General features: G+C 53.4%; 1 long non-coding RNA gene across 1 annotated transcript in view; it reads left to right on the forward strand.

The window, feature by feature from the left end:
• LOC308472518 overlaps window positions 1–8,774 on the forward strand; it is a 15,977-nt gene extending 7,203 nt beyond the window's left edge. The window contains exon 3 of the long non-coding RNA XR_013983544.1: window positions 8,621–8,774. This is a non-coding gene — a long non-coding RNA (uncharacterized lncRNA). The remainder of the gene's footprint in view (window positions 1–8,620) is intronic.
• The last annotated feature ends 485 nt before the right edge of the window (window positions 8,775–9,259 follow it).

Below are 9,259 nucleotides of genomic sequence, written 5' to 3' on the forward strand. Positions count from 1 at the left end.
ATGGGAGAAGCTTAGAAAACTATTGCAAGACCCTGAACGCTGTCAGACAGCCATTGCCTGTCAGGTGTAAGCAGGAGGTTCTCTTAACAATGGGTTTTTAAGCTTCCATTAGCTTATGGGTTAGGGTGGAGGAATATATTTCACAGAAACTGGAATAAATGTAGGCACTTGTTCTTTTGGTCTTGGGAGACTGGTTTCCAACAACTTGCACCAAGGCTGGAATTTCAGCAAGAAACTCCCAGTTGTATAAAACAGAAACTAGGGTTCAATACTCATTGCTTTGACTTTCTGTGGGGATTTCTTTGGTGGGGTGAGATACATAAATATTCATGGTTATATTTATTAGAGAAAAGCACTTTTTTACAAGTACGGTGGTACCTCAGGTTACATACGCTTCAGGTTACATATGCTTCAGGTTACAGACTCCGCTAACCCAGAAATAGTGCTTCAGGTTAAGAACTTTGCTTCAGGATGAGAACAGAAATTGTGCTCCGGCGGCGCAGCGGCAGCAGGAGGCCCCATTAGCTAAAGTGGTGCTTCAGGTTAAGAACAGTTTCAGGTTAAGTACGGACCTCTGGAACGAATTAAGTACTTAACCTGAGGTACCACTGTAGTAACACACAATGATTGAGGAGCCACTCTTCAGATATGATATTACACTTCAATATTCTTTGAAGATTGTGCTTAACCTTTTTCATAAACAGAAGGGCATCCCGTGGTTTTAAAGAAAACTATTAAAGTTTTTTGGGTTAAAAAAGTACATACATTATCTATTTTCCAGTCTCAGTCTTTTCTACTGATCAGTTACATTTGATGTGAGACATTAACGTATACAGTATAAGGTTGGGGAGGAAAGGGGGAGAGGTGTGGTAAATTTACATTATTGTACTTAGTGTATGTGTGAGGTTTTTGTGTCAGCGTCACTTGGGTAGGTTCTCTTTCTGTTCATTTATTATTTTTCTTGGCAGTGAGAGAGGTGGGGGGCAGGGCATAGTTGGTTGCTTTTAGTTGTGTGATGGCCTGGGATTCCGATTCGGAGGATGAAACAGAGGAATCCCAGCCTGCACAGGAGTCCCCGCCTCCAGGGCCGGCTGAACTGGGGCAAGGCCTAGATGCTGAAGAGCCTGCACCTGTGGCAGTGCATCAGGAGCTGGCCGCAGGTGAAGCCCTTCTGGCCCCAGAGGGGCTTGACGACTCAGTGGCCACAGGTGAGCCTCCTCCAGGGCCCAGTAACCCTTCGGCCTCTCCTGATCTGCAGAGGCTTAGGGCAGAGAGGCGAAGGGAACTGGTTGCCCCCAGGAGGAGTGCTCGCCTTAAGGCCAGAGGAGGCGGGGCTCCTGGGGACCGGGACCGCCCCTGGCCTTAGAAGAGGATAAAAGCCCAGTCAGCCCGGCCCCAGGTTGCGGGAGCAACGTCGTTGTTGGCTTCGGACCTTCCTGTGTTCCTGATCCCTGCTCGGCCTCCTGTTCCTGACTATCCGGTACTCCTGTTCCCTGCTCGGCCTCCTGTTCCCGACCATCCGGTGTTCCTGTTCCCTGCACAGCCTCCTGTTCCAGCGTTCCTGTTCCCCGCCCGGCTCTCTGCCTCGGACCTTGCCCCTCTTCGTGTGGACTCTGCTACACCCAAGGTACCTTACCCCCGGGACCAGCACAGTTTGCTCCCGCCTCACCCGCACTTCCCCTTCGTAGGGGTGCGTTCGGGACGAGCCAGAGGCCATGGCTGAACAGGCGGCTGCACTGGTGGCTTTGGCCCAGGAGAACCAGGCCTTGACTCACACCGTGCAGCAGCTCAGCGACGCGGTTGTGGCACTTCAGCAACGCTTGGAAGCCCTACCGGCTCCTGGGGCCGACGCCCCGGCTCCTGGCAAGTACCCAGTGGCTTTGCCTGAGAAATTTGATGGAGCCCCGGCCAGCTTTCCCATGTTCCTGGCCCAGGCCAAGCTGTATATTCAGGGGCGAGCCCGGAACTTTCCTGACGACCGCACCAAGGTGCACTTTTTGATTAGTTTGTTAAAGGACCAGGCGGCCAAGTGGGCGTTGCCGCTACTCAGGCAAGACTCCCCCTTGCTGGCAGACTATTCGGGGTTTTGCAATCGTTTGGAGGCCGCGTTCGGCAACCCCCAGAAAGAGAGTCAAGCCAACCGGGCGATTCGGCGTTTGAAACAGGGCAAGTCCACGGTGGCCACATATACCACGGAGTTTCGGCTGTTGGCACAGGACTTGACCTGGAATGACTCGGCACTGCGGGACCAGTATCTCGAAGGGCTTTCGGACGAGGTACTGGACCAGTTGGCCACAATGGAACGCCCCACCACGCTGGACACTCTCATTCAACGGAGTCTACAAATAGACGACCGGTTGGAGGATCGTCGTCAGGCCCGGGGTCGCCGACACTTCCAGTTCACGGCACCAGCTTTTTCCGGCAGCCCCACGGTCACAACTGATTTAACGGAGGAGCCTATGCAGCTCGGGGCAGTGCGGCCACGCCTTTCCCCCGCAGAGAAGGCGCGGCGTCGGGAGGGAAATCTCTGTCTTTACTGTGGCGGAAGTGGACACTTCGCTCTGTCCTGCCCTGAGAAACGCCAGCTGCAGGGAAACCGCCAACCCCAGTAGCTGATGGCCCTAGCTACCGGGGGTCCCAAACCGTACAGAATGGGCCCGCACCAATGGACTTGCAACATCTTATGGTTTCGGTACGTTTATACCCTCCAGGTGGGCCCTGGATCCTCACCCATGCTTTGGTAGATTCAGGGGCAACCCGCTCCTATATGGACGCTGCTTTTGCCGCCCATCATCAGGTGCCACTTCGGAACAAGCCAGTACCGGTCCAGGTGGAAGCGATTGACGGACGACTTCTGCGTTCAGGTGCCGTTACTCAGGAGACCCAGCCCCTGGTCCTGTGTCTCCAGCAGCACCGGGAGTTGCGAACTTTGGACATTGCCTCTATGCCCCGCTTCCCCCTGGTGCTCGGGATGGACTGGCTGGAAGCCCACAACGTTCAGATTGACTGGGTCAAACGGACCGTGCACTTCCCAGACCCATGTTCCCATGCTCAATCCGGAACGCTGGCGGCCGCGCCCTCAGAGGAGGCAGCACCCACGCTCCCAGCCGTGTACCAGGACTACCAGGACGTGTTCGAGGAACGGGGGGCAGACCAGCTGCCGCCGCATCGGCCTTTTGACTGCGGCATAGACCTCCAACCCGGAGCGCCTTTACCAGTGAGTCGCTTATATTCCCTAACAGAGCCAGAGCGCGAGGCTTTGCAGGACTTCTTGCGCAAGAACCTGGAGCGTGGGTTCATTAGGCCTTCCACCTCGCCTACCGCGGCACCAGTGCTTTTCGTTAAGAAGAAATGTGGGGAACTCCGCCCTTGCCATGATTACCGAGCCCTGAACAAAATTACCGTCCCAGACCGATACCCCTTGCCCCTTATTTCGGAGCTGCTGGAGCGGGTGCAAGGGGCACAGGTGTTCACCAAGCTGGACCTCCGGGGGGCCTACAACTTGATTCGGATCCGAGCCGGGGATGAGTGGAAGACAGCGTTTGGGACCCGGTACGGGCAGTTCGAATATTTGGTTATGCCTTTCGGTTTGTGCAACGCGCCTGCTGTGTTCCAACGCTACATCAACCACGTGTTTCAGGACTTGTTAGACAAGTACGTGGTGGTGTATTTGGATGACATACTGATTTACTCCCGTGACCCGGCTTGCCATGAGGGACATGTCCGGACCGTGCTGCAGCGCTTGCGTGAGCACCGTTTGTACGCAAAGCTCAGCAAGTGCGAGTTCCATCAGCGGACTGTGGACTTCCTTGGTCACCGGCTCTCTCCAGATGGGGTGCAAATGGACCCGGGGAAGGTGACAGCGGTTCAAGAATGGGCGGCACCCCGGAACCGCAAGGACCTGCAGCGTTTCCTGGGGTTCGCCAATTACTACCGGACCTTCATCGCTGATTATGCTCATCGCACCACCCCGTTGACCCGGCTACTGCGCCCAAAGACGCCGTTTTCCTGGGACAAGGAGGCAGAGGCGGCGTTTCAGGGGTTGAAGGCCTGTTTCCAGAGGGCACCAATCTTACAACATCCTGACCCCTCTCGACCCTTTGTGGTGGAGACCGACGCTTCTAGTACGGCTCTCGGTGCTGTCTTGTCTCAACAGATTGGTCCTGAAGCGCCACTCTTACCCTGTGCCTTCTATTCTCGCCAGCTCCTACCAGCGGAGCGTAACTATACTGTGTGGGAGCGGGAACTACTGGCCATCAAGGTAGCCTTTGAGGTCTGGCGCCACCATCTTGAGGGGGCACGACATCCGGTGGAGGTGAGAACCGACCACCGGAACCTGGAGTACCTCCAGACCACCCGCAAGCTGAACCAAAGACAGATCCGGTGGGCGTTGTTCTTTTCCCGGTTCCAGTTCCGGATCCGCTACATCCCTAGCTCTCAGAATCAGAAGGCGGATGCCCTGTCCCGGAAACCTGAAGACAACACAGACACGGTACAGCAAGCAGAACCCACCACGATCCTACCTCCGGCTGCATTCCTGGCCACCCAGGAGGCGCAGCCACTGCAGGTTCGGGTGCGGGAACAGCAGCGGGTCGACGCTTGGGCCCAGGAACGACTCCGGGAGCTGGCTGAAGGGTCCAGCCCACAGTATCCGGGGCTGGTCCTGCATCAGGGCCTCCTGCTGCACCACGGTCGTCTGTACATCCCGCCAGGGCCACTGCGGCTGGAGGTTCTCCGGATGGCCCATGATGCCCCAGCAGCGGGGCACTTTGGACGGTATCGGACCACCCATCTGGTCAGTCGTGAGTTTTGGTGGCCCCGCCTGAAGGCTGACGTGGCTCGCTACGTTGCTGGTTGTGATGTCTGCCGGCGCGCCAAGGGACCTACCGGGCGACCCCCCGGCCTACTTCAGCCATTGCCAGTTCCACCACGCCCTTGGCACACAGTTTCGTTGGACTTTGTAGTGGACTTACCCTCGTCTCGTGGCTGTACCTGCCTTCTGGTTTTCTCCGACCATTTCACCAAGATGGTGCACTGCGCTCCCTGTCCATCTGTACCCACAGCCAAGGAAACTGCTCAGCTGTACCTTCAGCATGTCTTCCGCCTGCATGGACTACCTGAGCGCGTGGTGTCCGACCGGGGCGTTCAGTTCACATCCCGGTTCTGGCGAGCATTACACCAGACCCTCGGGACAGAGGTCTGCCTCTCGTCAGCCTACCACCCACAGACCGATGGCCAGACGGAACGGGCGAACGCGGTGCTGGAGCAGTACCTCCGGTGTTACTGCAGCTACCAGCAGGATGACTGGGTCGACCACCTGGCATTGGCGGAGTTCGCCTATAACAACGCGGTGAATGCGTCCACCCAGCAGACCCCGTTCCAGGCCAGTTATGGTTATCATCCACGGCTGTTTCCAGAGGTGCTGCCGGCATCCGCGGTCCCGGCGGTGACGGAGTGGCTTCAAGAGCTCCAGTCCCAGCAACAGCTTTTGGTGGAGCAACTGCACCAGGCCAAGGAAGCGTACAAAGCCCAGGCCGACCGCCACCGCCAGGTGGGGCCGGAACTTCGCGTCGGTGACCTGGTTTGGCTCTCCACTCGCCACCTCCACCCCTCTCGACCTTCGCGGAAGTTGGACGCCCGCTTCACCGGCCCGTTCCCTATCGTAGACCAAATCTCTCCTGTGGCATTCCGTCTCCGGTTACCCGCAACCCTGAAGGTTCACCCGGTCTTCCACAGGTCCCTTTTGAGTCCGGTGGCCCCACCCGACGAGTTCCACCCGAACCGTCCCCGACCGCAGCCAGTGTTGGTTCGGGGAGAGCCTGAGTACGAGGTGGAACGCATCCTGGACTCCCGATACCGCAGGGGAAAGCTGCAGTATCTCATTGACTGGAAGGGGTACGGACCGGAGGACCGTTCCTGGGAACCAGCGGCCAATGTCCACGCACCTGCCTGCCTCCGAGAGTTCCACGCGACGTACCCCGGCAAGCCGGGTCCGGACCCTCGGTTGAGGGGGGGGCCTGGGAGGGGGGATGGTGTGATGGCCTGGGATTCCGATTCGGAGGATGAAACAGAGGAATCCCAGCCTGCACAGGAGTCCCCGCCTCCAGGGCCGGCTGAACTGGGGCAAGGCCTAGATGCTGAAGAGCCTGCACCTGTGGCAGTGCATCAGGAGCTGGCCGCAGGTGAAGCCCTTCTGGCCCCAGAGGGGCTTGACGACTCAGTGGCCACAGGTGAGCCTCCTCCAGGGCCCAGTAACCCTTCGGCCTCTCCTGATCTGCAGAGGCTTAGGGCAGAGAGGCGAAGGGAACTGGTTGCCCCCAGGAGGAGTGCTCGCCTTAAGGCCAGAGGAGGCGGGGCTCCTGGGGACCGGGACCGCCCCTGGCCTTAGAAGAGGATAAAAGCCCAGTCAGCCCGGCCCCAGGTTGCGGGAGCAACGTCGTTGTTGGCTTCGGACCTTCCTGTGTTCCTGATCCCTGCTCGGCCTCCTGTTCCTGACTATCCGGTACTCCTGTTCCCTGCTCGGCTTCCTGTTCCTGACTATCCGGTACTCCTGTTCCCTGCTCGGCCTCCTGTTCCCGACCATCCGGTGTTCCTGTTCCCTGCACAGCCTCCTGTTCCAGCGTTCCTGTTCCCCGCCCGGCTCTCTGCCTCGGACCTTGCCCCTCTTCGTGTGGACTCTGCTACACCCAAGGTACCTTACCCCCGGGACCAGCACAAGTTGACTACAATGAGATTTGTTTGCATGGTGGGTAGGGAGGAATTGTTGGGTCAAGTTAGCCATATTGATTCGTATTCTGTCAGTAGGTTGTCTTGTTGGGCTGTGTGTGTAATAAAGGGGAGCCATATCAGGTGAAGGCATCATCTTTTATTTGTCTTTGGGTCAATTTCAGTCTGTTGGTTAACTTTTCTAGTAAGGCTTTGGTACCAGTGTTCCATGTTCACTTCTGACAGGTCTCTACGGTGCCTAGCTATGATGCTTGTGGCTGCTCTTTATGGTAGTAGTAGCTCTTTATAGTGTGAGTGAGCATTAGTGTCTTGGAAAATATTCAATGAGGCCAGTTCTGAGGTGGCTTCCAATACCTTTTTAGTTATTTTGCATATTTCTTGTATGTAAGAAACTGCCATCAAAAGAGGTTGGATTTTGGGGCATTCCCACCACATGTGGAGGTATGTGTCTGTCGAGGTGCAGCATCTTCATCATTTTGGTGAGGTTCCTGGGTGTATCAGTGCCAGTTTCCCTGGTGTTGGGTAGCATCTGTAGGTAAGTTTCAAAGTAAGCTCCCTTCTTATGGCTGAGATGTATTTAAAGGGAGGTCAAGTCCACATTCTAGTCCATTGGGTAAGGTTTATTTTGTAGCCTATGTTGTGCTCCCATTTTGTTTTATTTTGTTTTTGCGTCTAGGGGGTTTGTGGGATTCTGAAGCAGTATTTTGTATATTGTGGATACCACCCCCTTGCCATGTCCCTCTGCTGTCAGGAGAAGGTTTTTGAAGGTGGTCAAGAGCCTAGTGGCTGCTGATTTTACTGCAGGATTGTTTAAGAAGACCTGTAGTTGGTGGTGTGTTAGCTAGAGTATTTGGTGTCCTCCAGTTTGTCTTGTACGTATTTCTTGTGTTGATATGGGTTTGTTATTTTTACCGAAGTCTACTAGGCAGTATAGGCCTTTGGAAGTTTTGTGCTGTGTGATGGAATAGTGGGGGCATTCAGTGGTTTTGAACTCATTTCAGCTTCGGCTGGGGAGGGCAGGATATAAATAAAATTATTTTGTTGTTGTTGTTGTTATTTCTGAAGTGTTTGATTCCACTCTCAAGGACTGAGACAAAATTAAGGGCCTCAGTTTCACTCCTGACTAAAGAAGTTGAAGTACATTTTTGTGAGTACCCCTGCACTATGTATAGCCATATAGGGTTTTTTTTCAGACAGAACTCACTGGAACTCAATTCCAGCACCTCTCAATTGGGCGCCATTGCCATTATAACAGAACAAAGGGGAAATAGTACTGGCTACCCCCAGAGCGAAGACCACTCTCGCAGATACTCCGTCACAGAAAGAAAGAAAACATTTTAATAAGTAGCATTTTGCACAGAAAAATCAAAAATAATTTCACATTCTTTTATCTATGTCACAAAGACCAACTTAGACAGCAAATGGATTGTCCATACAGTGGTACTTCAGGTTACAGACGCTTCGGGTTACAAACTCCGCTAACCAAGAAGTGGTTGCTCCAGGTTAAGAACTTTGCCCCAGGATAAGAATGGAAATTGCGCACCAGCGGCACAGCGTCAGCTGGAGGCCCCATTAGCGAAAGCGCGCCTCAGGTTAAGAACTGTTTCAGGTTAAGAACGGACTTCTGGAAGGAATTACCGTAAATTCTTAACCCAAGGTACCACTGTACTAGTATTCTCTTTGGTCATTTCAAGAGTTTTGTTTAGTTTCTGGCTGCCATTTACGAAAAAGGAATGTAGCCTGATCAGGACTTTGGTGTGGCATAATTACACTGGATGTATTACACCATAGCAGTCTGATATTGTGTGCTATGCTTAGACTCATTTGCATTGCCTATCATGTCTTTTGTTGTAATGATGTGATAGTTTGCAGGTTCCACAATGAGTCCCTTTAGTTTCAGGGTGGAAAGATGTAACAGCATTCTGGAAAAGATGAGCAACAAGTAAGAAGAAAGTCTGGCAAGAGTTTGAGTCATCTGAACAAACAAGTGCCAAGCCAAAATTTCTTGAATATGGAAAATTCTAGAGAAATAAACATTTACAAAAGCATCTCCTGGCATTTAGTGAATTACCGCCCACTATTCCTGTTTTGATGGCAATTAATAATTCAAACAGTACCATAGTTGGACCTGAAAACCAGTGCCAAATTAAGGATGAACAACCAATTAAAATTTTGTGTGAGTACATAAGGTCAAAGATTGTCTAGGCCCTTTTGGTTATGCTGAAAGTTTGGGAGTGGCCCACGGCCATTTCTCCCTTATGACCATGGCCAGGCACTATTCAATCTCTTGTATTCAATGAAAGAAACACTGTAAATCTCAACAGTTTTCTTAGAACTGCCACAACTAAGCTTCCCAGCTCAGGTCCCTTAATGACAGTATGGCAGAGAAAACTTTAGAAGTGAGGAAAGTGTAGAAAACATTGGCCATGTCCACATTTGTTTTTTCTCAAGTTAAGCAGAGCTCAGTCTGGCTGCTTAGCAAATAAATAATGTTCTTACTAAGGCTTCCTGATCTTTAAGGTGATTAGCAGAG

Source organism: Podarcis pityusensis (assembly GCF_964106645.2).
Source record: "Podarcis pityusensis genome assembly, chromosome: 3".
Taxonomy (NCBI): Eukaryota; Metazoa; Chordata; class Lepidosauria; order Squamata; family Lacertidae; genus Podarcis; species Podarcis pityusensis.